This window comes from Channa argus, chromosome 7 (assembly GCF_033026475.1).
Source record: "Channa argus isolate prfri chromosome 7, Channa argus male v1.0, whole genome shotgun sequence".
Lineage (NCBI taxonomy): Eukaryota > Metazoa > Chordata > Actinopteri > Anabantiformes > Channidae > Channa > Channa argus.
The window spans coordinates 20,098,029-20,125,756 of NC_090203.1; the positions used below are offsets into that span (position 1 = coordinate 20,098,029).

The window sequence follows — 27,728 nt, forward strand, 5'->3', positions numbered from 1 at the left end:
TTTTCAATAACACAACAAAACAAAGTGAATCAAAACATTTTCAAAATAAACTAGCCATACCAAAGCACCCACTTTTATTTCATTGGACATGTTATTAAAATGCTGAACTGACAGCATGGGAAGCCCAACCACTTAAAAAGAACATAATGCTGTAAAAACAAAGGTACAGACATGTCTTGATGATTTAATATATTTACACGGCTCTGCTATGTACCACTTTTCCTCTTTAGTGAGAAACATGACAGTGGTTGTTTCTCATGTAAGTGAGGCCCCCTCTAAGTTTTGTGGTGAAAGGTGACATAACCCATAATTCCACTCAAACCACAATGTTCTTTTATCAGATACTCTCTTTGATTCTGCAAGAGTGGTTCACATAACACGACGGCCACAAATGACAAATGACAAATTGCTTGATAATGCACATAATGTATCTGTGGAAGCCCAATGTGTCGAATACGACAAAAATAAGTCACAATGTGATATAATAAGTAAATTAAAAAGTTAACCACTGAACTGTGAAATAGTAAAAAGCAAACTCATCCCTTAGGCCTACATGCCAGCTAAAGAGCTGCGTTATCACTCAGCTATGAAAGTGCAGAGCCAGTGTTAAAGGCAGCAGTAAGCTGGTTAATTTAGTACTTCGACAGGAGCTCGCTGTTTAGCTAGCTAGCAATTGGCGAAGGTGCTGGGAGCATGTCAAATGTAATATTATGAAACACAATATTACATTTTTTAAAAAAAAGTTTTTTGAGAAGTGTTTGAGAAGACAGAAATAATTTATTATCATGATAAAAATAAACACCAAACAATTTCTTTTTCAGTTTTTTTTTTTCACAATTTCTTCCTTCATTATTTATGTATTTATTCATGTAAACATGTGGATATAAAATAGATAAAATTCGACATCATACTGAGAAATAATTAATTCCTTCATTAAACGCTTGTGTCACAGGTAAGGGAGGCATGAATAGGCTGACGGGCTGCTCTTTCCTGTGCAGTGAATTGAATTAGAAAGCTGGGGAGGATGCTGCTTTTAGCGGTCAGGGAAAAACAGTGGGTCCAAATTAGCATAAACAGGAACACAAAAGAAAAATGGGAGAGAAACGAAACAGAAAATAGTGTTGTCAACAGGACCCCCTATTGAGGAATTTCATTTTCATATATCTAATTATCCCTGTCAGATAAAAAGAAGTGACAAAAAGCTGTCTTTGTTCTCTTGCTTTATCTCCCGCATCTCTCTCAATTAATTTCAGCATACGAATATGACTAATTGTCTCTCTACAGCTCTGCAGCCACATAAATAATAATTTTAGCCCATGATGGAGGGGGGTGGGATGTTCGCGCATCAATTTTTGATATTTGAACACAATGGATTGTGCATAATTCAGGTGCTCACGTTAGCAGGCCGATGCACCCTCTCTGTAGGCATCACTCTGCAGTCTTGTAGTCCGCATAATACCTCTATACTTTCCCTCTTTTGTAAGTGAGAGCATTATGTCTCTCATTTCTGTCATTGGGATTGTTTCTTTGTTTAGAGTGGTGATATTAGCATCATAATCACACAGAAAGAAAGAGTCTGCAATGATGAGTGATTCATGAATGGTTTGTGTGGAGACACCGACAAAACCAGTCAGAATCTAGTGTGCATTTCCATCAGATATGTGTAGTTTATTATTATTTCCGTCATTCATGTGCTAAGTAACTTGAAAAACAAAAATCACATTTGCTGAACAAACAGAACTTCAGTGAAAAACTTTTTCAGTGGAGTGGACTATTATTATTGTATTTGATATCCTAACTAGCTCACGTCACACAATTTGTGACTCTGATATTGACTGAATTTTAATCAATCAGACCTTGTGTTTTTAAGATTCAAAAAAAGATGCAAATAACGTTATTATTCCCCAAGACAAATTGCTTAAGATCAGGATAAAAATTTCTAATCACTATCTGACAATTTCATAAAGCTCCTTGAAGGCCGGTGCTAAAGTTGTTTGTTTCTGTAAGGATTTGATTGAACAATCAGCAAAATGTAAACATAATGAGACCAAATCTGTCTACACAAAGCTTCAGCGGAGCCTCTGCACTCCAGCCATAAAACACACTCACTCATTCAGTCATGAAGAGGGTGGTGGTGGGGCAGGGAGGTAGGGGTAGTATTGTTACATTTCATTAGACACATTCCTTCTCTTTGGACTCTTGACCAGTTGCCATGGCATTTTAGCTGACCACATTTATTAGCGCTCACTCGCTGACATGGGTTTGCCTTGTTCTTCACTGCCAGTCAGTTTCAAATTCAAAATGGCTTTAATGATATAACCCTGAAACAACAATAAAAATGTTTAACAAAAACTCAGAAGACTTGCTGCCAATTGAATGTTAAATGAAGATGCTTAAGCAAAACATCCAACATGTCCATTATATTTAATTAGTTTTTCAATACAGCATACTTTTATTTGCATTTAACAGTAACACAGTATTATATAAACAGTGGGGCTATTTTGCTGTCTGCTATACGAGACAGAGACAGACGGACTCCAGAAACATGACTAAGAGAAGTTGAAGAAACTTTACATGAGCATGTAACAGAGTTCAGCAACGGTCGGGCAAGAGCCAATCGGGATCATTTTGTTTTCAGTGGAATCAAATTTTTCCCTAGTCTGCTTTAGTAATTTATTTTTGACACATTAGAGGAGAAACTTATTATCACGGCCTCCTGCTTTCCATTATTATACGACATCTCTACTGACTTAATAGAGACATAAGAAGCACCATATTACAAACCACAAATACGCCAGATGACATACATCCATTCATAGCACATGTTGAATTTTGTGCTCAACACAACAGACCTTCAAATACAGCATCACCAGATCCCAGAAACAGTGAACCACCGTGTTTTCTTATGTGTGAATGTAGCATAAGTGTTTAAAGTAGCTTTAGTTTTTACCGGGAATCAGTTAAATAACAGGGTCAAGTGGTGCAGATTGGAATTACTACAGATGTTTAGCTCAGTCAAATTCAAAGTTTAACTCAGCCAGTAGAACTTGTCTTCCTTCCTTTCTTCCACCAGTTACAGTACCTCTGTCTGTGACAGAGGTACAAAAAAAACCCAACGAAAACCCCTTAGTAAAACCCATTATTGTAACTGACACCTGTTGTAGTCAAACCAGAAAATGGCATTCAGCTGCCCTTGCTGAAACTGTCTGCATCGTATCATCAAAATGCAACCTGTCATTCAAGTTTAGATCGAGCTACATAATTTGGCACAAAACTTTCCATGCACACATTCATTTGCATTTTTCCATCAACAGTCAAGTGTCAAAAAAGACGATAACAAAAGGAGAAAAACTTTATTTGCATTTGTTGTATAAATAGTTCCAGCACAAGGGCTGTTATGTTTGAAATTAACATGTAAACAGTTGGAAAGTCTGCCCTGCTACCCCCCAACCCCCTTTCTCCTTAACCCCCACCCCTGTTCCCTTTAGCTCCTTGATAAATATACATAAAGCCTTACACAAAGACTGCCTTGTTCCTTTAAATGGGCTACTTTTTAATGGAGACATATATTTCCAGGATTATATCAGCATTCAGTTGCAAATTTTGAGTTTTAATACTCCAGTTGGGGCAGTCTATGAATAAGAGTATCATCTGAATGCAGTGAACACCTGGTGCTGAGGGCTGGGTTGTGAGGGGGCTTCGAACTGACCTGGTGTCAGTGCCAACGCTTCACTTGTTCTCAGAGCTCCCATTCAGACTGTCACAGCCTCAGCCTTCACTATGATACTGTAGACTATTGCATGCTGGAAATGTGGACTTGCTAAGTATCAGGGTTTGATGCAGAAAAGCCACAGTAAGTTTTTATATGTGATGAAGGGTCCAATATTTCAAAAGAACTTCACACTTTAAAAGACTTCTAAGTCTCAATATACTGTAGTTAAGGAAGGAAAATTACTTGTTTGTACAGTGTTTTCCCAAGTTTTTAGAACTGGTGGAAGCTTTCATATCAACGTCTATTCAACATTACAGTGTTTGTGTGCTGGGAAAAAGCTGGAGAAACAAATCTTGAATTCTTTGAGATAATTATTTGCAAAATCAGCTACTTTGACTTTATGTTGTCAGCTTGAACTGAAGTGCTTACAATTCAGTACTGTACCAAGAAAAAGATTACAATTTTTTTTCTCACAATACTTGGCTGCATGAAAATGATGGGAGTTGAGGGAGGTGGAGGGAATGAGGAGTGCTACTCGGAGGAGGAGAGAGAAAGGGGTACCGGGTCTATTCGTATGCACCCCACATCCACTCAACACACAATCAGGCCTGCATTGCGTTTTGCAAATTTATACCCAGGATGTTGGTTTAGAGTGTTTCCCTAAAAAAAGAGATTTTTTTTTTTCAAGTGTCTGCTTTCATGAGCAAGAGTGATTGAGGCACACAAACAAACCTTTGTTTCCTAGCTCACAGATGCAAGGCAGGCTCTGATTTATGCCCCACACCGAGACGCATTTGCACTCTTTAATACTTTAAGACATAAACTGCATAAAAAAACACTAGTATTATTATGACTGACAAAAAAGGTAATTCTTAGCACTCGAGTGTGAATGTCTTTTTTGATTTTAGCTAAAGGTATAAAGTACAGTAGAAAGTACAAAATAAATTCTCGCCATACTAATATACAGTACATTCTTCACTGTCTATCCACCAGCCAATCAAACCAGCCTCCTTCCTCTCTCATAAGCCTGTTGATGAAGAGCTATACTTATGATATCAAAATCTAAAGGGAGACAAAAACAGTCAAAGTCAAAGTGAAACTGAAAATATGGGACACAGAATGACTTTAGACTAAGATAAAAAAGACTAAAATTAACATTTGATATCAAGAACATTGTATTAGAATGTATTACAGTTTTGGCCAACAAATACAAAGAGAAAAAAGTTGGAACAAAATGTGAACAGTGGGCAACCTGCAGGCATCTGTGACAGGGTTTTCACGGTACCAAAACCGAACCAAACCAAAAGTTTGTACCCATAAAACTGAAAATTCACTATTAAAAAAGAAAAATCTACAAAACAAATAAAACCATGTAACTGTGAACTTTTTTATTTTATTTCAGCACCAAGGGTGGGATCGAGCCCTCAACTTAGAAAAAGCTACTATAGTACTTCTGGTACCATAGAAATTAGGTAGCGTCAGATTTTCCGAATTTGTAAATCAAATTGGCAACAAAGATACACACTGTAGTATAAGTCCTGATTAGTAATTTGATTAGCATTCTCTGTTACATCAAATTATTTCTTGCTCAGCTGCTTTACTTGTCGCTGGGGAGTGGTAAAAATGCAATGCTTAGACCAGTTAACCACAAATGTTGAATCTTAGATCCAGCTGGTAGTTTTAATGTTGTGGTGCACAGGAATCACTAAAGGAAAAAAAAATGAATAAATAATGGTGGGCATGATCAACAGGTGTGAGAACCCATAGCACCTGTATGGACTGTGCGTCCTAACCCCTGGTTACCAAAATATTAAGATCACTATGAGCGAAGCTTGACGTTATAGCTTGAAGTTCATCTTTCTTTTCATAGACTTTATCTGTTGTTAAAAATGCAGAAATTCACATTTTTTTTACATTGCATGTAAAAAACATATTAGTGACATAGTTTTCCAAAAAGTGCCCAATATTTGCCACATATAGCCCACTAATGTCATATTTAATGCAAAATACTCAAGACTGATTTCCTCCAATGCATTTGCATCAGTGAAAGACATACATTTCTTATAAAAATTGTTTATATAATATCTGCACTACGGCGGGTCAATGCTTTATATTTGCTGAGCTGGGAACCCAGACAAGTCGGCAGAATGCTGAAAACTTGCTTACGCCAGTCCCAATTAATAATTAGTTTAATGATTTGAGCGCTTGACATGTGCCCCAGACAAATGTGGACAGGAAAATGCACACACAGTGCTGTTTGCATAAATCTGCCATTTCAGCTCGGGCTGAGGGGGAACAGAGGGAAGAGAGAAAGAGAGAGGAAGAGAAAGAGGTGGGGGAATTATAGGACTCAGATGTGTGTGATTGGCGGTTCCCTTGGCTCCCAGGGTTAGAGAGTTCAGAGAAAAGCCGATTATTGCTCTCCCTCAGGTCAAGCCTTCATAAATAAACAAGGAGAGAGCCTGAGGCACCGTGTTTTAGTATGATTAGCATATCATACAGCCTATCGACAAGGCACTTATCATATTACAGCACACCATCGTCGGAGCACACGGAGGTTACATGTACAGGGCTGCTGAGCATACATCTCTGTTCATTAGAAGTGTCCTCGGGGAAAAGAATAAATCATATCAGCACGTGGTTATGGCAGCACAGGCGTTTGACTCTGCCTTACAGCAGATGTTAACAAGGGCTTTTAATAAGCTGGAAAGAAGCTGACAGTTAGCCCTACGCGGGAAAGAAACAAAATGATGGAGAGGACTGATAGAGGGAGAGGAGTCTACTAAGCAACAGAGGTGCAGACTAATCTCTGGATCACATTTCTGACACCTTACACTTGTCTTGGTCTCCTGTGTATTTGGATTTACACTTGCCTTGGTGTCAGACACTTTTGAATTGTGACATACCCACCTAAAGCTCTGCAGGGTCCATTTTGATTTCTGTTTTCATAAGCATTGGAAAATTACAAAAGTCTCTGTGAAAATCAAGAGTTAAGGTCAAGATTGAGCAGGCAGCATGCTTCTACAGTTACACTCACCAAACCCAAGCACTCGTGCACACCTCTGCAATTATGTAATTGTGGCGGGTTCGCAGATGCACACCTCTCAAAAATTGAAAAATTGCAGCTGGCCTACCCACAGCTTCTGTTCTATCAATAATGGGTTTACTGGTCTGTGGTAACATTCAGGCCACCGCTTCCTTTTCTGCCCTCTTTCAAAATGCAATATCAGTCAACAAATGTATTTTTTAAGATCTCAAAAACATTAAAGCAAGCAGAACCCAGCACATGTGCTTTAAAATGGGAATATGCAGAACTGTGCCCTTTTTGCTTTCTTCCTCTACAGCTGCCTAGCTGGGTGGGCTGGCTGTAGATTGGCCCACAGTGCCCGTAACAGTGTCTAAAAACTGTTAAAAAATAAGAGTGAGGGTTGCAAAACTATGAATGTTGTGGACAGTGTGCAAGATGAGCTAGGATATGGGTCACATGTAACATATTCTAGCCCCTTAGGGGCAGGACCATGAGGTTGGGGTTAGCATAGACTTAGTTAATATTTACTAGCCTTATTTTGCTTACAAAGTCACAACCAAGACTGAGTGCAGACTAAAACTATTTTAAAAGTAACTTTTAAAAACATATACAGTGAAATGTGTTCAACAAAAATCAGACAAAAATGCTCTCACATGGCACATGTTGCAAGGGGAACATTTTTGGGGGGAAACACAGGAATATAGAGTTCAGCTTCCACTTTGTCTTGGTCTTAGCTCTCATGGTCTTAGCTACCTGTAATGATGATGCACTGAACTGATCATTAAATCAAATAAAATGAAAGAATCATAGAGTTTTCTGCAGCAAACACACAAAATGAATATTTTTCTGGATGACAAAATTAACCCAGAAGGAGTTATGACTATGTCTTAAACTGCACCCATGAGGGAGTAGAAGTCACCCAGACTCTCAGACACGCTACTCAGATTTCAATTTAGGCAAACCTTTTCTCCCCAGCTACACAAGCTCAACTCATAGACCACGAGCCACAATTAGCAGCTAGCCACTCCGAACAGGTAGAAAGAGCAAATGATATCCGCACCTAAGCTCTTCTAAGCCTGGGGAGTAGGGGCATGGAGCAGCCTCAGTGCTCTCCTCCCTCAAGTCAAGCATGGCCTCTTTAGATGCCCCACACATTGGGTAGTATATTTTAACTGGTTATTAGTGCTGTTTAGTCTCCCTTCAGGAGGCAGGAGAGGCAGGGATAACCAGCTGGGTGGACATACAGTAGGCCATAAGTTAAATGTTGAAAGTGGAATATTAGATGGATGTTTGTCATGTCTTTGCTTCATGGTGGTGGCACAAAGCTGGGATCAGTCTGGATGCTGTGTCACCTGGATAATCACATCCACCACCGGCATGGACGGCAGGCATCAGGAGCACAAATGTGGTTTCAAATTTAGTGTTAAAAAAGAAAAAGGTCTTAAATTAAAAAAGCCTGGTGTGTTTTTTCCAAACAGTTCATTATTGTGTGATATAACAAAAATGTAATATTCCACTATAGTGAATTTTATATCTCGATAAAAGTATGTCAGGAAAGAGCATATACTTATTTCTTCTTATTATTTAAATTATATACCTGACCAGATTTTTCGTTTCGTATCTAGGTGCAAATGTTCAGTTAACCGTGACCCAAAATAGATAAGAGACTTCTTGGATTTCATCTAAAAATTACTTCTGTACTCTATTTTTCTACAGGTGGTAGCAGTATTACTCTGTTGTAATATTTAAGGGGGGTTGATCGGTTGATGAGATTAACTCTTGCAATGAGTAGTGCATAAGAAATCATTCCACCTCACTGGCAGTTGCTAGTAGCCTTTCAGCAGCTGTCGCTGTGTTACTAACTAATGTTAAGGAGGTCAAAAAGAAACTAAAGTTTACGTGGGCTTAACCTCCGTAACTTTGCCTCAGAAACATTTCTAATGCTGGTTCTTTTGCTCAGCACCATCTCCGCTATGTGTGTGTCAATGCACGGATGCAAAGCTGCTTCGTACTGCCAAAAAAGTGTGATTTGCAGCAGAGTCCTAATAAAAATATTACCTTGACCCTCAAGGGCTGTTGGTTGGCTGTTGAGTTCCAAATTGTGTATTTTTGTGTGTATACAATGCAGTAAAGTTTTAAGGGATTTTCTCCAATCATTCCACTACCAGTCTGTACACCCTTCTATGCGTGGATGTTCATGTGTGCACCTAAATGATGCCATCGCCTCACAGCCACCCCCTAAATCCCCGCACACCCCACCCATGCAAATTAGAACTTCACACGTCGCGGCAAGCTGCCGAGTGCTCTGTGATTTCACACGACCAATTAAGGCCCTCTTGGCAGTTGTGTGAACAGTTTCATTAGAGGAGATAATATTGCAAAGTGAAATGATAAGCAATCATTATGATTAATGCCCAGACATTACATTGCTCGTTAATGAGGTGTAAATGATCTCATTATTTTTTGAAAGAGTACAGATTAGATTAAAGTGGAGTGGACAGCGCTCCTCTGTGTTCAGACAAGTTAGTGTTAATTAGGCCCAATCTCCAGGAGCAAATGAGCCGCAACCCTTTGGTAAACAATTAGGTTTCCATAGCCAGGGGCTAGATGGACAAGGATAGGCAACTGAATGGATAGATCGCTGTAGAGATGGTTGGTGAGGGAGTGTTAAAAAAATGAATTTGATTCATGGTTACATGCAAAATTAAGCAAATTGTCTTTCTTCTTCTGCTGAACTAGTTAGGGAAATATTTGGGATTGTTGTTGTGTTTTTAATAAATATCAGCCGTTTGTATCGTAGACCCCTGATACTATATGACACAGTTTACTTCTAGAGCTACTGCAGGAATTGACAAAATTACAAATTTCCTTTTCTTCTTTTTCTTCTCTAACTAATTGAGCTGTACCAGATGTGGCAAGGGTGACTCCAGTTGTAAACGAACGGCTCACAATGAAACAAATATTCATGACATAAAAATGAGGATAGTGATATTGAATTCCAATTCGAAATATTCAATTGTAATTAAATACTAATATCACTAATATAAAAATATAGAGAAGTGATATAAATACACAGAATGGCTATTGATTGAATAAAGGGTGTGTAGTAGAATAGTAAGAAAAGTATTTTAATTGGGGTTAATTCAAATCATAAGCATTGTGACTTAAAGGAATTTTATCATAGTGTTTTAAGGTGGAATGTTTTAGTATAAGCAAGACTAAAATCCTGCTCCTCCTCCAACATCCATGGCCACCATACTTTTTATTATGTAAATCTGTTTTATGTTTTGAAGAATGACAAAATCTACTCAAAAGCACAAAAAATTATTAATTATGAAGATCATGTGTGACTGCTAGATTACATATAGAGTGACTTCCTACTACCCAGTCCCACATTTGCTGCCATGGAGGCCTTGCAGCTGCTCCCAAGGTAACAAATGTCCGATGCCTTAAATTACTTTTTTTGGGGGGAAAAAAAGTTTAAACTGAATGATTTTTAAGCATTTTTCATCTTTTTTTTTCATAAAAACAGACATCAGCCTATTGATGCCAAAATATCATTCACTGTGTGTCTGTATTGATTCAAACACTTTTTATACAAGAAAAAGTTTTTCAGTAATGTGCAATTTAGAACAACAACAACGATACAAAGGCTTTTGTTGTTGTGCTTTTGTTTATGACCTTAGTAATGAAATTCTTTCATTCCGCAAGATCCAATTTATTATTGTGCTTTATTGAAATTATCCTCTGCCTCATTGTTGAAGTATCACAATAACGCCTGTAAGCTGTTTTTTTTCCAGAGTTTAGAGATGTACTAAGTGTGAAGGTTTAAGAAAATTAAGGGAAAAAATTGTTTTTCAATTAGTATTTTATATTACTTGAAACAGAAAGCACTTTCACTTCAGACACGTCTCAGTCTCTCCGTGGTTTGTTTCTGTATCTATGGAACAGCCACAGTGGAAAATGTCTGCCTCTGACAACATTGATTTTACTATCCTCTCTCTTTGTCTGAAAAGATATGCTTAGATTATGACAAGAAAAGCAATGCTGTAATCTCTCTGCCATAGGAGTTATGTTGTAGAGACATCGGGCCCTTATCAGTGATTGATAACGCTTAACTCAAAAACATATAGAAGCATTAGGAATGTCAATATTTTGCCAGTGACTGAAGGTGACCCTTGGTTCCTGTGTTTGCGATGAGTGCGAGGAGGGCTTTGATGGTAAATTTGTAAGGGTGGTTATGTGGGGAGGCTATTATGGATTTGCTATCTTGGCCTGAAGTGTTTGTGGCTGATTATGTGATTAAATCAATAATAATTTCTGTTTGGGCTCCTTTGCTCCTCTGCTTCATCTTCTTTTTCCTGTTTAGTTGAGCGGAACGGTGGGTGGGGACTTGTGTTCGCAAGTACGAATGCAGGCACAAACACACACCCATACAACCATATACTGCACACAGCAGAACAACTGTGCAGCAGATGGCCTTATGGATGTGTTCCAGGGTATAAAAAGTTTACATGAAAATATTAATAAAAGGACATGACACAGATAAGAAATACCTAAGAAGTATCTAAATAGAATTTAGTTTGAAGGTTTTAATCATATTCTCCTTAATATTTTATAAACAAAACACAAAAATGCATATTTAACACAAAACAAAAAAAGAAACCAACTGCTTCTAAAATAACACACCTAACTTTTATGCGAGGCCTGGTTCCATCGTGCAAAGCACAGAGCAAGATACCAGTACCTCAGCAGTATCTGTCTCCATGCTTCTCCATACCTCAGACCCTGTTTTGGTGCTGACTTGTGCCAGCCACTCCTTAGCAACCACAGTCGCTACCCTCTCCGGCTCTGCCAGGTTTGTTGTTATGTCTAGACTCCAGGAAATGCAACATTACATTTGTTTACAACCAACAGGAACTAGAACCAGAAGCTGTTTTGTGATTAAAGAGTGCTACCCAAAAAGAGGGTGTGTGTGACTCAACCCCCTGGTTTTGGCAACGATCAACTGGATATAGGCAAACCAAAATGGACTGCTGTCTGTGTCAGTTAGACCCACAGATTACACGCAGCATTCTTACTGAGACTCCAGGTTACTGAAAGTAAGGTAAAACCAGTCAAGTTTTTGTGTTTGTGCTTGTCCGGTATGTTCTGTATTTATGCTGGTGTTTATTTGAGCATGTGACTAGTATAATATGCATTTAGTGTGTCTGTGGCTGTGTTTGTGTGTGTGTGTGTGTGTGTGTGTGTGTGTGTGTGTGTGTGTGTGTGTGACTGTGTGGCTGAGTTAACTCACAATCCCTCAGCACCCTCTTAAATCTATACCCAATAAAAATCAGCGCCGTCTCGAAAAACAAAACCCAGGGAAACATCTGTAAAACATCGATTTTGCAGATTGCAAACCAACTGCATGGCTAATGAGAAAAGAAATCATTTTTGATTAATTAACCCAAAAATTGGAGAATCTAAGCTGCCACCAGGGAGATGACAAGTGCTGCAGGCCTGATCACACAGGAGGACGGACATACAGTACTGTAGAGCTGCTTCCAGCTCCAGTTTATCTGGCGAAGGAAGAAGGAAAGGCTTTGGGAATGCTGGTAGTTGAGGTATGGCTTCCATTACCAAGCCAAAATCACCAAGAGTCTTTGTGGTGATAAAATAGGGGAGTAAAATATTTTCCACGTAATGACTGTGCCCACTTATTTATGAGGGGGAAAACTGTTGGTTAGTTATAAGCATAGGTGGAATTTAATGCTTTTACAGTACTGTGTTAGTTTCATTTGTGTTATTTAAAGAGGTAGTTCACCCAAAGTACTGTTAACACAACAAACAAACAACTATTATTTCTGACTTATTTCTAGGCATATCTATCCATACAGATAGGTTTAATTTTCATGAATTATTTCTGCAAACCCTGCAATACAAGGTGAAAGAGTGATGCTGAATGGATTAAACGGTTACACTTATATGTAGCACCCAATCGATGTAGCAAGTAGATCCAGTAGATCCAGGTCAAAGATCAGGTTGTATGAAACAAAGAGTTGGATCCCTTAGAGTTCAACTGAGCTGAGCAGTGTACTTTGCATATTAATGGTAGAAAACTGTAAAAACGTATTTAACCATAACAACAATAAAACAAGAATTTGCCCCATCAAACACCTATTTGCTACCAGTAATGCTGTAACATAATTGGCTGTGACATGCAGGGGATATTTATGTATTAACTTGTGTTTAGATTTGGGGTCAGATGTTTCAATGACCGGGGAACATCTACACAATTAGTACAACGTCCTATCAACATCCTCACATAAGAATTTTCCACACTATGACAAATGAGTTAGTTATGAAGTTAGTTGAGAAACTAGAAATAGGCCAAACACTTTCTTGGAACATTTAAACTTTTAGGTATTTTGCTTTTTTTTTTTTCAGTTTAGTCTAATTTAGCTCCGATTGTTGGACAAAGCTTTGAATCCCCCGTTTACCAGAATTGGGTGCAGGGCTAACATTGCCTCAATAAGCTCAGTACTTTTCTGTTTTTGTCAGACCTTTTCGAATGTATCCAGTCACTTGTGATGGTAAATAAACTCATAGCACTCAGTCACTTGAAATATTTGACCCAGCATAGCGGAGTCAACGTTTTACTTTCTCCTCGTCTGCCTCTGACTCAAAGTAAAGCCACGTATGACTTTGTTATTTATATAACAAATATTTATATATACAAATATTTATATATAACCGCAACAATAATGATAATTTTACACTTTTATTTAGGTTCTGTAGGTTTACATTTAAAAGTGGAGAACATAATGTTTATGCTTAGAATGCCACAGGTGCAATTTTTGCCATGTAAATTTCTAAATATACAAAAGAGAGAAATTATATATAAGCTTTAACGAGTCAGGTTGCTGCATAAACAATTATGATATAGCCAGTGTGTAACCTACTAAATCCAAGCAACCTTGATGAAATGTTTTTAGACAATATAAATATTACATTAAGAGATTATATTAAAATATAAATTCACACAGTCTAGATATACAATATGTTTCCTGAATTACAGCCTCTTTTCCCAGGTTCACTCTAAATTTTGTACTTCTTCAAATATTCCTTTACACCTTTACACACACCCTCACACATACTCATTTCACTTGAAGTAAAGGTCCTTTAAAAGTAAAAAAACAATAACAAACTCAATCCAAGTCCATTTAAACCTTATAAAAGCTACCAACATGAATACACAATAGTGACACAGCATAGCATACGCTCCTATGTGCTAACAGTTAGCAGACTAATGCGCTAATCATGGTTAGCATCTAATTTCACGCATCTCAAAGACTGTAAAATTACATAGATAGCAGTATGTTAACTCCTGAATTTCTTGATTTCACCATTACAAGCTGGTACAGTTTGCATCCACTAAAGTAATGATCATAATTACTTTTTAGGTGTTGATAGCCTCAGCATAACAGCGCTTGCTTAGCTTCACTCTACGGTGTTGCCTTTAAATCCTTCCCCCTGCTAACTTAGCTGCCAGATTGCTAATAACAATGCAAATACATAAGTGTCGCGATCGACAACTTCTCTGGAGAGTTTAGTCAAACTAAACAAGATGCTTGTTACTTGTTAAAAGTAATATATTACATATTACTTAACAGTGGTCATTAAACATAATCAGTTACATTACTTTCCAAGGCAGTTTGACTTTTTTTTAGTTCCTTTTGCATTACTCTACCAAAATGTCCCCTTCAACTAACATTTGGTCTGACATAAGGTAAAATTATGAAGGCCCAGCTGCAAAACTACTTGCCAAGTATAGCTACACATTTCTCCTACCTGTCATGACAAGTGCTCTCACAAAGACCCAATAGACCCAATATACACAAAATGAGCTGCACATGAGCAGCTAGTAGCTTTTACTTGCCCCGAGATATTTCGACCGAATCGACTTAGTCTGAAAGTGGCTAATGATGCTGATTGAATCGGGGGAATTTCACCGTTGAAATATTCCAACAACAGGCAGCCTTAACATTTTCCTTAAAGTTGTAACCGATGGCGGAGACGTGGCTCCAATTTATCCTGTTGTACAGAGACTTTAGAGTTTCTGCAGTTGATCTCAGTTATTGTACAATTCCCCTTATTTATATATTTAAAAAATATCACAGTATGGTTTCTGAACATATTAACTCACTACTGTATAAAGCAAGTAGTAATAATATTACTGAACCTATGAGGTAATGTTGTATATTACTGCACTGCTATTAAAAGTATATAACGCATTACTAAAACTATGTTGTACATATTTTATATCACCAACATATATAATATATACTATCACATAGTATATATAACCATCAAAGTAAAGCAGTCGATATTACTGTCCATCAGCTATATATTAGCCTTTTTATAGATATTAGGAAATTACACATATCAAATCAACATCTTTTAATGGAATCATTTTTAAAAACATTTGTTTACTTTATTTATTAGCATTTATACATTTATACAATTTTCGACTGGGCTATATAACATTTTAAAACTTACATCATCTCTGTGTCAGTTGTTCTGGTTTGTAACAGTATGATCGGATATGTTACTTTGAATATTGTAGACATAATGTTGAAAATAAATTATATTTCATTTTCATTTTCATTATACTAAAGCAAATCAAATGAAACATTATCTCCATGCCAACTTTTAAATTAATTTCTCGGCGGTGTGACCTGTCATCAACAACTGCATTGGTGTGTGTTTAATTTTTTTACAGGATGATAATTTTTATAGTAATTCACAAGAGAAAACAAAGACATGAGAAATATCGAGAAACATAATTAAATACATTTTAAATTTACTGTGTGATCACTATGTCTGCTGCAGTAGAATTAGGGCACATTGACACATAGAACACATTGAATTCTTAGTTTAATGTGTTTCTCCCTTTCTAAAGGTAAGAATAATGTGAAATGTTAAAATAATCTGACTAACTTCTTTAACTAACTAACACTCAATAAAACTAGACATCCATCCATCTATTATCTGTCACTGCTTATCTTATTTGGGTCACGGGAATTAAAAGTCCCAATAAACAATTTTTATATATAATAAACACTATATTATATTATATTCTCTAATTTTCACGCAAAAGTCTAAGTTAATTGTATAAGGCCTACTACTGTATGTGGCCTCAATAAATTTACATTAATCCACTACATTAATGTAAAAAAAAAAAACATATTTTCCATACAGTATCGTCTTTCCATGGCCTTGCACTCTTGAACTACATGCACTAGACTCCTGTACACACAGTAATCTGACCTGTGCATTCTGTACATAGCCTACTGTGTATTGTAGCTATGTTTTTGCTATATTTGTTTAGCATTAAATCGGTTTTTAGAAGTGTGTCTGAAAATGTGTTGCCTTGTAAATGCAACTTCAATATAATTCTACTTTACTCTTCCCCTTGTGTAATATATATCATTTAATTAGTTTATCAAGCATAAATAGAGATTTGTTGAACATTCTCACTTGAAAAGATTTTGTCGACATTTTTTTTATGTGGTCTCACCAAAATATATTTTGGTGTGTTGTTTGTTTTGTAGTTTTGCTCTGAGGGCATTGTAAGAATTTTCTTCCTTTAGCTCTTAAACATCTCAACCTTTCCAGATTGTGCGGTACCAGCTGCTAATGTATCAATAAATTTCGAACTTGTTTGACACCATTCAAAATATGTAGCTGAAGATATTCGTCTTACAAACACACACTGACACAAACACTAATACAAACTTGAACAACAAATTCTCTACTCTGCTCATACACACATCAGAACGATGAAAGCTCTGCCTCTCAGGCACACACACACACACACACGTACATTCACATCAGAACTGATGCAGAGGGATGCAGAGAGCTGTGCTGCACTCACAACTCAGCTGGTTCTCCAAGGTCAATAAGAAACTTGGAGTGTTTATTTGTCCATGTGTTTTATTTGCTGTCTAATACAGCCGAGGCTATGATTTGACAGATGTACTTGAAAAGAATCATAGTGCTTTAACGTCTAAAGAGCATGGGAAATTTCCACCAACCAAAGACATTCCTCTCTCTCCATCTGTTACTCTTTTTTATTCTATTAGTGTATATATATATATATATATATATATATATATATATATATATATATATATGTTGGGTGTGTGTGTGTGTGTGTGTGGGTGCGTGTGTCTTAATTTTCCTTTTTCCTATTCCTTTTCAAGTAAACATAATGTCTCTACTCTAGTAGCTCACTAGGGTGTTGCGGTAACAACCTCCTACCCCTCCAATAGCTAGACAGTAGTCCATTGTAAAGCTGAATCGCCATGGATTTATGGCCATAGTCCTGGGTTCCCAGAATGCAATGTCACTCTGTAAAACTATCATCAATCTGTTGTCTCTAGCCAAAGACAAAGAGGGTAAAAATCACTGCTGAAAAGTAGCACAACAGCAAGCGTTATATTTTTTTATGCATGATCTCAGTTTTATCAACTGCCTTGTCTGTCACTGGTAGGAGGCTCCATTTTTTTCAAAACAAGTCTAGGAGTTGCCACATCAGACATCATCTGCTAGCTCCAGATTGAACAGTTAACAAGAGCCTGTTGAGTGCCAAATGTGGTCATTGGAGCAAATGAATGCACCTTTTGACGCCCAAGCTTTTCCAAGACATTTAATCATCATTAAGAAATAAAACCTGCCGCCCAGGAGGCCTGTTCATACGTCCTTATCCACCCGTGACAAAGTATTAGACTTAGAAAAATACAATCAAAATTCTACAAAGATATAATAATCCTCAAATTTGTCTGATGTGACTTCCACTACACGGTATAATGTTGTCACACTCACAATTTGGCTGTTTTAAACTAATTCACACATTCAACAACAACAACAAAAAAAGTCTCTTGGTAGACAAAAGGCTGCTATCACTCCCCGCTTATAAATGGTTACCTTTCAGAGTCATTTCCCATGATCTACACGCACAGATATTGAACAACATAAATCAGCTCCATAAAGAACACCTCAGCAATCCTGTGTCTTTTGAAAAAAATAAAAATAAAAAGAGACTTAAAGCCACAAGATGAATGTGCTCTCAAACCCTCTCATAGCCATGGTAACCAGAGGAGTTTGCCATGCCATTTAGAGGATCTAGGGGCTGACATAAAAGTAGCATTTTTTCAAGTCTCTCACTGATGCATCTCTTCAGTTTAAAACAGTTAAAGACTCAAAGAGTTTTCAGTCTGCACTCAGTCTCCCACAATATCATTCTGCTTAAGCCAAATACTATTACATAATATAAGAAACATCTTGATTCCACTTTTCTTGTTCATACTATATGTCTTATAATCATCACCCCTTTCCTGAGAGAATCTAGAAATTCTTAGAAATGTAATCTGTAAATGTAATAAAATAATACACCTGAATGACGCTGGGGACATACTACAGTCACAACATTTAAAATATAACCTCTTGTAAGAGATGTGGCAACACTATTGGCTGTAATGCTGGTAAGTCTTACTAATCACATGTAGAAACAAACACGGGTAAAGCAAATGTCATTACATGACATTCCTGAGCTGCAGTTTTTGTGGAAAGTAATAAAAATGAAATGACTCAAAGGCTTATAAGGGCAGGACGATGCTTTTGTAAGACAGAAAGGTAAAATATTTCCGTGAAGAAGGGTAGAATTTCCCTCCCCTTTTACCTCACTTTACAGTGGTTTTGATAACCACCGTTTTCATCTTCTCTTACAAGGTCGCAAAGTTTTTATAAATTCTATAATAAATTATTGTACAGTAACATACTGAGGAAGAGATTATATAAGAAGAAGGCAAAGACATAATGTAAATTACATAATATCAATTATTCTTTAAAAATCTAAAAATATAATTCTTAAATAAATAAAAGCTAAATTATAAAATATCTTGCCATTAATTCAGGAAATCAAGAACACCAGTATTTTTTTTTCTTTTGTTCACCCAACAGTGTGAATATATATGCATGTTTTCAGGTAGGAAGACCTTTATGCTCACCCAATAAATTAGGACACACTTTTGTTTAGCTGTACATAAAGCAAAATGGGAGAAGGAAATTACACTAGTGGCGTACATAAATGAGAAGTATGGACTTTAAAAAGGAGAGAAACTCACCCACTGTGTCTGAGCTGCGATTATAAGTTTACTGTTGATGCCTCTGATCTGTCAGGTGCTTGATGCGAGCCTCCTTTAATTTACTATGTCAATAACACCGCTGTGAAAACAGCCAGCATGATAGATGGAGACGTTTTGCATGGACTTCCCTCCAAAGTGCCAATTCTGGATAGTAAAGAAAATAAAAAGTGCCATTTCTAAATCAACTTTCATCGCTATATTGGTGCACGTTTGTTTTTGTTATTTTGGACACTGGTGTTCACATTGATCAAAGTCTATTTGGGTAATTAGTCACCAAAGTTAAAAATTAATCGAGGCAAAGTAAATGCTGTTTGTGTTATGCTGTACCTAAATATTATGGCTAAACTACAGCCAAATTGCCATCTCAAAATTTTTGAATTCAAGTACTAAATTATCAATTCAAAAAGGGCCACATATCAAAATTGCATGACATTTAAACAGACTGGATTTTGCAATGAGAGAAACTAGTTGGCAAAAGTCTAATTTGCCTTCATTATAGTTAAGGACTTGACTGTTTCCTTAGACAAAAGGTCTTGACAGGAGGAAACAAAGTTCAATTAAAGGTAGAGTGGAGGTGAACATTGATTTAAAAGACAGTATTTCAAACTGCACCCCGGAGTACACGGCAGGGCTCTCACACCGATGACACTAATTCTTGAGGGAAATTCATGTTAGTTGGTGTCTAGACGTTTTATTATTGGCCAAAGCACCAAAGCATGGCTTTCACCCAATTTCAAAGACTCTGCTTTCTACTAAAAGGCACTAAAGTTTCAGCAAAGTGACACCTTTCAATTACACCAGCTTTGTTATTAGCAGAGTTATTTGTTTTCCAACTGCAAATAAAATGATAAACTAAAAAAACAAAAAAACAACAAGATAAGCTCCATAAATTATTGTGCATTATATCACCAGCATTGTAATGCATAGTTAGTGCATCTGCAGAGACTTATGGTGGATTCATGGTTACTGTGGAACATGTCACAAAACCCGATACGTCCCACAGTTACATCATCTTTAGCAAAAGACCTAAAACAGGTCATGCACGAGCCAGTCCTTTTTTTTTTAAACCCTGCATTGCTTCCTCGATGATGATTTACTCGCTGGTCAGAGGAAACCCCATTCCAGCCAAAAGACTGACAACAACATAAAAGCAATTATAACTCAGCACACATATTGTACAGTATTTAAAAACAGTAACTGCAAAGCTTTTATAAAGAAATGTAACTGTACAGCAGCCTCCTGTATCCTGCTGATGTCCCATCCACAGCACCGACTACAGACCCAGAGAGAAGCAACACAAACAAGAGTAAGGCTGACTTGATTGTTGGGTTGGATGGCACGAATTTCCCCACAGCTTACGAGAAGAATTTTCACCGTGTACACTCCACATCTCTGCAGCAGGTTTTCTGTGAGCTGGGTAGAACAGAAGCTGCAAGTGATTTTTGCAATCTTATTTAATGTCTAACGGAGAATACTTAACTAAATCAGAGATCTTTTCATGTTTGGACTGCACACACTCATAACGATGCAACAGAAGGAAGTGCGCTACTGGAAAGGCCCATGGATAAAAATAAAAATCAGCATGTTGCAACAGCCCTTTACACGAAAAGGGTGACACAAATCAGACTTCCAAAACAAATGTCTCTCAAATTGCAACAGAAGTTCCAGAAAATTGCCCCCCCACCCAATTTTTTTAGAATTATGTGCTAAGGAGGTGGAGCAAATTTACCACCAATCTCCATAAGAAGAGACAACGCGACATAATTTAAAGTGTTCCACTTCAACCCACAAACAGCGGAAAATGCGAGGAACACGGTGGAAACATTTGTGTTTTCATGTTTGATTTGAAAAAGCCAACAGTCTCCTTATTAGTCCACACATGTGATTGTCTGGAGGTCGGAAAGGAGCCAAGCTAAGTCCTTCATTTCACAGGAACACTTTGAGCATATTTTTGTATCAGTGCATCAAATTATCCACTTATACTTTAAAACAAACAAACAAACAAAAGCATTTCGGTTTTATTTTTAAAAACAAAAATGGCAGACGGAAAATATTGACACGAAGTTCCAAATATTAGCTGGATGTTTCTGATCTTGTCAGAAGATGGACCTTAACACAAAGATGGTTAGGTTAGAAAAGGTAGTGATGGACCCCAGGACAAACTCAAAAAGACCCACTTCTGGAAAAGATTTACAGCTTCTGTGATCTTTGTCTGCAACCAGGTGTCTCAAACTGAAAATTAGCAGAATATATAAAAAAAAAATGAAAGTAGAATTTTACTTACAGTGTCAAAATATGTGCAAGACAACAGCCCCATCATATACTACGCTGAATGCCATCTCACTTTGGGCCATTTTTTCTAAAACAAAGCATAGCTACATGGTGTCACCTTGACTCATTAACTTATTCAGCCATTGCTTAACTTTTTTGACACTTATTTTTCACAACTTACTTAAAAGAGGGCAAAAAGGAAAGCTCGATAAATAAATTGTGTGTTATCGCCAGCACTGCAATAATAGTGCATCTGACGATACTTAAGCTACATTAAATATAGAAATATACAGTCTATAAATAAAACTAAATTACAGAAAAGTCTTACATTACATTGTTTGCTTTGGTAAATAGCAAAATTGCTGTGATGCTGATCAAATTCCTTAACCGATATATGTACATAGATACATATTTCATTTATTGCATCAAAGCTTTTGCTTTGGAAACAAAACTATATTTGGATCAATATTTACAAAAGCAAAAGCATTTATACTAACTTGAGCTCAGTCATTATTGTTGCTTTTCTGGATTGTGTTATTGATAAATTGTACCAAAAAAGTTAAAATGTTTTCAATTAAAAAAAATTGTGCCTTAAGTACTCAAATGATAAAATACATTTTTTTCATACATGCTGCAAAACACACACACACACACACACACACACACACAAGTTGATTAGCAGTGCTCCTGTGAGTATGTGTCACGTTTTAGTGGAAAATTACAGCTCTTTCAACAATTCCTCAGTCGGAATCCAATTCTAAAGTGGATTTTATCTGCAAATCACAATTATTTTGTTCATGCTCTGTTTTAATGGGCACACCCACTGGGCTGAAGAAGACACTTCTCTATTCATAAATGTATTACTGCTGGGGAATCATTAACTTATTGTTAGCGGTGCGACTGATGGCTTATTGACACGACAACATTCAACCAACACTTTTGTCTTTAAGCCATACATCCATATCACTGAAAACAATGTCATCTACCCCATTTCCACCACTCCCCCTCATGTGCTTGAGCTTAGTGGCAGGCTTTTCGTTCACCAGGAAAAAACAAAAAAGTACCCAGCAAGAGATAAGTGTAGGCTGGGTTTCTGGAAACACTGAAGATGTTTTCTTTATGAGGAGGAATAAGAAAAACAAAAGCACCAGATGCCACAGTAAATGGGACAGGAGGGTGTCAGATGATGTTAGACAGAAATCACTGTTTGCTGAAAATGATATGGTGCTTCTGTTCGCCTCAGCTTAAGAGGATTGCGATAAAAGCCTAAAAAGTGGCTAAACAGAGCAGAGAGGATAAACTGTGATGTGTGAATTATTGGAGAAGTGAAGCTAGGCCTGATATTTATGGCTGGAGTTTCGAGGAAGTCACAGAGTCAGACAGTTTGCACAGATGGTGTCCATCCTTGGTCAACATTCAAATAAAAACAGAATGAGCGTCTCTCTCTGTGTCCAGCTATTCCACTCCCAGTGAATGCAGACAGATAAAAGGATGGGGAATAAAAGTGTTTAAGTAGGCAGAAGTTGTAAATGAGAAAAAAAGCAGAATCACTATTCACTACTTGTGCAATCCTTTCTGCCTTGTTGAACTTTATTAAATTCTGTCGTTCTTTTCTTCCTGTCACGCTGCCTTTGTCAGCTTCTCCTCATGCGTAACTCTGATTTTGTCTTTTTTTTATTTATTTTTTTAATAGAGGTGTTGTGTGGGGCATTCAGGCTGAAAGAATGTGTTGGTGATAATCATTCCACAGTGTATCAATAAGAATCCTAAGAGATGAATCCTGTCTTTAAAAACAAATTAATGTTCACTGCTTATTGTTCTGAAATGTGAGTTGGACAAGATTTCTATATCCTGAAATGTGACAGAGGCTCACACCACAGGTCCTCATGCTCAGTTACTGCTCGAATCGGACATTTGGAGGATTGTTATAAAGGCTCTGTTACAAAAAGAGTACATTCCTGTAAAAATAATTGAAATTGTAATTCTCATTGGGATTTATCTCTAAGTTCCACAGAAAAATACTAACTTCTCAAATAGAAATATTTTAACATTAATCAAGTTTGAAACCCTTACATTTACCACACTATCATGTGTTGTGTACCATCAGAAGACAAACCAGGCAGGAATTTGGACACCTCTCAATAGAAAAAGAAAAGCCAAATGTGGCCCTCGATGGGCCCTAATAGTAGCTAAGCTCCATTTGGTATTCAGCATTCAGCATCCACTGGCTTTCCATTCATAATGAATGGACAGCTGTTGCAGGCCCAGACTCTTCTTGCTGCATGGTGAACACTCATGCAGTGGTGCCCCTTTCATGTTACAATGTAGGGGCGGCTGTAGCTCTGTTGGTAAAGGCAGTCATCCACGGACCACAGGGTCAGTGATTCGATCCCTAGTCCCGGCTATATGTCAAAGTGTCTCTGGGCAAGACACTGTACCCCCAACAGCCCTTTCCCACCACCAGCCGTGCAGTGCTGGTCCAAGCCCGGTAGAAACCAGGGAGGGTTGCGTCAGGAAGGGAGTCGGGCATAAAAACTGTGCCAAATCAAAATGGGGACAATGATCCGCTGTGGCGACCCTGAACGCACGGGATAAGCCGAAAGGACAAAAAAAATAATAATAATAATAAATGTTTAACTTAAAAAATGAATTCACGAAATGTTCACACAACAAGAGCCTTATTATCCTCCACTCCACACAGACACAAATATATCATATGATATATTTAGAGATTTATATAGAATCAATGATATTACATTTTAAATAAACCTATTGTTGTGTTTCTGAGGGCCTCATTTAGCCAATAATGAGAAGTTTTGGACAGCTGTGTGAATCTTAGCTGCTTGGCAATTTTTAGTTTTTTTTTTTTTTGTCTAAGACACAAGTTTAGTCCTGAAGTATGTCTGTAGTCTGGCTATTCACTACAGCAGTTATGAAAGCCAAGCTAATGGATATGAAAGTCTTATCAACTGGCCCGGAAAGGAAGACTAGGGAGGGATGAGTCACCATATTCCTGCCTCTTGACAACCATGTCATGCCTTGAAGCCTCTCCAGAGATACCACTGGTTGATGCCTATCTTTCATCAGCCCAGCTTTAATCTGACGTTCCACATGCTTTATAATCATATCAGCAGAAAATCTATATCGCATCACCCTCTCTTTCCCTGATGCACACACGCGGAGCAGAATATTGTTTTGTTTTTATAGAAATGCGAAAAAGAAACAAACCTGACAAACCTGACGGCACATCCTTTTCTGTTGATCACATTCTCGGACACAAAATACAAAAAAAAAAAAAAAAGATTGAGAGGAGATGGAGACGGAGGGTAAAAAAAGGCTGTTCCATAAAACAAACAGGGAGTGTGAAGTGACATTCTGGCGGTGGCAGACTCTCTCGTGGTGCCGGCCAAACAAGCAAACAGAGGAACCAGACAAAGTGCAATCACTGACCTTTGTTCAAAGAAGCCATCTAATCTGTTTCCACTTTACTTAATTAGAAAAAGCAGAGGGATTTTTAATGTGCACAGTGTTAATGGGAAACAGCTCACAGGTGCTAATTAAAAAGAAAAAAAAACCTGATTTCTTTGGTAACTTTGAGTTCATTAATCTATATATTCATCTATCACAAACTTGGCAAAACTTCTCTGACTATATGTAAACTGTTCTTTAGAGACATATAATAACCCAATTATTACTACACATCATGTTTTAGTTACGCATACATTAATAAATGCTGAGTCCCCTTAAATACACAGTACGCACTAATGCATCGCGAATTACAGGGTCTGTTCTTTGTCAAACCTTAGAGCTCAGTAATTTAAACTCTTTCTTTCCATGGCTGATGGCTTTTTCCTACTGAAGGCTACAGTTCTGTACAGACAGTGATTAACCACTGCTTTATAGGTTGCATAGAGGTACCATGCAATGCCCTTGAGGTGGCAAATTCATTTCCTCTTTGACTTTGACTGTTCAAAGGAGCCAGCACTGAGCTGCACTGCCACAGCAGTGTGTCATGTCATATAATCCACTAAGTGGTTGACAAATGGCAAGAGGTAGCCAACTTTTAATGAACTTCCTATCATGAAGTGACATTTTGCTTTGGACCCATAGGATAAAATACAGGTAACAGTTTACGTTACTGTAACCGTAAATGTTCATGTTAATCAGATTTTGACAATAGTTATTGTATATGATTTGCAGATTTACTTTTGATATTTGAGGTAACTCCAACTCTCTAGCTCTCTCTCTCTCCCTGTGTGTGTTCTCCATTCTTTTGAAGCCAGTGAGGCTCAGTTGGGAAAAGGTGACGTCACTTGCAGTGCTGTGAACCAATCCGAATGTGATGATGCTCTGTGGGTTTATTTAGCTGCTGTAAGTCATGTCTGATCACATCCCACAAACACATCCTTCATAAACCAGATTACCTAAACGTTTGTTTTGGGTGAACTTTTTTCAAGATAAAGGATGGATTGAAGAAAAGCCACTGCAAGCAGAATGTGCATGTATTTTTTGGGATCAAGTCCTGTGTATTTTACATTGCAGTATATGCATTTACATTGAAATCAAGTAAAGTGGCAAAGCATCTGGATAATCTGACAATAAGTTTTCAACAATTGTGCAACATGAAATTATACAATGCCACAAAAACAAAAGATATGTGCAGTTTTATACCTTTATATTTCTTTGTATCACAGTAGACAACTCACAAAGAGAACATTCCAATAACACACAGATTTTTGTGATATAGGAGCAAGTAGCTGTGATGAGCTTAACCCCATGCTATGCTCCCTTAGCCACATTAAAGCACCACTTGTATGGGCAGTGTGTGGTCCTCCTCTCTGGGACGGCAGGGGGACGCAGGAAACAAATTGGCTTTCTTGACCTTGGCCCAAGTTTCCTTTCCACCCTTTACCCCTCCTCCTCCTCTCTGCCCTTCATCTGGCCACTTTAAGGGTCAGCCGGATGACAACACGCCTCTGTTTTATCTTGACAGTGGGGATATATTCAGATGAGGCTCATAGACACGGCTGAAGTGCATCGTGGGAAACAAGGTTTATGTACTAGGTCGGCTGGATGTAGTCAGAATCATTACCAGCCGTGTTTTTCGTGCAGGGCAGAAGAGTCATTTTGAGGGAAGAAAAAAATACAGGAAGTAAGTAACAAAAAGGAATTAATCAGTTTTAATTCAAATTCAAGTTTCAATATAAAGCACTGAATCGACACAGCTACATTTCAGCAGTGAGATCTCTTGAAGACAGAACATTTCCTGACAACATGAAGCAGCTGCAGAGTCATTTCCACCTTTAGACTCAAGGTCAAGATTGTTGTCACTCTCTCTCTCTCTCATACACCCACACACACACACACACACACACACACTGTTACCGGCATGAATGTAGAGTGGATTTTATTCTACACATGTTAATTACTTTATCATAGGAAAGGCACTTTTCAACTGTGATAGTTGCCTGTATCACAGCCTAAAATGACAGACCTTTAGCTATAGGAGTGAAAAGAATCCTGTCAATGATTGATCTAGGATTGTAACACCAACAGGCAAATCTAATTCCCCCAGATGACGCAGAAGCACGTCTATGTGCATCATCGTTCAGCCTGAGAGAAGAAGAACCTGCGGTGTCCAAAGGGGGGAAAGTAGCAGCACTATATTAATGCTCATACTCTTCATTGATCTATGAAGACTTCTTAATCTTGTGGGCAGCTTCCTGCTACGTATATTTCATAATGTGATACATCATGCATCAATAACACTCGTATGGGCATATACTTTCTCATGCTGGCTCACAGCATTTATTGATCCCTGAGTGAAGTAAACATGTCTTTAACACATGGGCCTGTCACTCCTCGCAGATATAGCAAAATTGTCAAGGCAAGGTGCTCATTGTTAGGCACTCTAATGATGACAGGGATCAATAGTTAACATGACAAGATATTATCTTCAAAGTTAATAACTGTCTAGATGGAAAATGAGAAGGTTAAAACCAGAGACTTTGTGATTAAGGGAAAAGCAAACCCGTGCTTGAAACGCATTTTTATTGCTCACCACCTTAAGCCCCCCTGTGCTAGCTGGGGATTATTTGTTTGCTGTATGATTCAACTGGTGTTCTGGGAAAGTATGACAAAAAATAAATACAGTAAAGTGACTCAGGGGCACAGGTTTGGCGCTGTACCAAATTGACCGTATCCTCATGACTTAAGCCAGAGCAATTTACTTTGCCTCTTGTGCAGGCAGCCAAGTAAAAATGATTATAGGTGTGAGTTCTGTGTGCTGTTCATGCAATATGGGATGTTGAGAAATGAACGCTGCAGCTGGTTTGCTTTATTTCTTTTTTTGGACTAAAACTGCCGACAGCTGGTTTGTTTTTACAAATGTTCGAGCTCACGTTCTGTATGTTATTCCTGAAAAACAAACCTGGCTCTGTTATTGTTTAACCCGATGTTCTATCATATCTGGACTTCTCTTATTGATAAAAATCATTTGTTTTTCCAGTGCCCATGACACTTGTTT

At 37.6% G+C, this 27,728-nt stretch overlaps 1 long non-coding RNA gene across 1 annotated transcript in view; it reads right to left on the reverse strand.

Moving 5' to 3' along the window:
* Positions 1-27,728, reverse strand: part of LOC137130402 (uncharacterized) — a 52,842-nt gene that overhangs the window by 14,459 nt on the left and 10,655 nt on the right. The window lies entirely within an intron of this gene.